The following is a 1,004-nucleotide window of genomic DNA, read 5'->3' on the forward strand; positions in this document are numbered from 1 at the left end:
CTTTTATGTACAATAATGAGACAAATCAATTAGTATAAAAAAAATAATTGTTTTTAAGAAAAAGTATGTAATTATTTATAATGTATTTTTTTAAACAATTATTCGTTTTTTTTTAAATTAATTGATTTGTCTCATTATTCTGTACATAAAAGTGTTAGGGTAAGATTATCGAAAACTAAATATTTTACGAGATATTTTAATTTTTATATCAAAATATGTCAGATTAAAATATAAAATAACTCAAAAAGTACTTAATGAAAAAATACTTTATTATAGTGTTTTGAAAAGCTCTCGAGATAAGCTACAAGAATATGCAATAAAAAATAGGGGGTTTCACTTAAGAAAACATCGATCACATTGACCTTACCTTGAAAAGGTCATTCAAGGTCAAGTCCATATTTTTATCATGTGGCCCCCACGAAATCATGCAACTTTTGTCTGAAACATTTTTTTAAAATCTTTTTTACTTTAAGAGATATTCAGCTGCATCACTTAAAATGATACACCCTGTATATACAGGGTGTATCCTAAAAAGTGGGAAGTATTGCAATGGGGATAAGCTACAAGAATATGCAATAAAAAATAGGGGGTTTCACTTAAGAAAACATCGATCACATTGACCTTACCTTGAAAAGGTCATTCAAGGTCAAGTCCATATTTTTATCATGTGGCCCCCACGAAATCATGCAACTTTTGTCTGAAACATTTTTTTAAAATCTTTTTTACTTTAAGAGATATTCAGCTGCATCACTTAAAATGATACACCGTGTATATGAAAAATGACAGCGTCCAATAAAATTATTGCGAGAAGAATTTATTTATTTACCCTTCTACTTATGCATAAAATTTCATCATAAGAATATTTATATTATTATATGTATATCTATCTATATCTATATATACAGGGTGGTCCTCGTAACGGTCGCCATGATTTTTAAGGCACTTACAATAATCTGACATAAAAAAGTCATAAACAGAAATTTATCAGTTTCTAACCGGCAACA

The sequence above is a fragment of the Formica exsecta genome, unplaced genomic scaffold (genome assembly GCF_003651465.1).
Source record: "Formica exsecta isolate Colony F162 unplaced genomic scaffold, ASM365146v1 scaffold127, whole genome shotgun sequence".
NCBI classification, from domain to species: Eukaryota; Metazoa; Arthropoda; class Insecta; order Hymenoptera; family Formicidae; genus Formica; species Formica exsecta.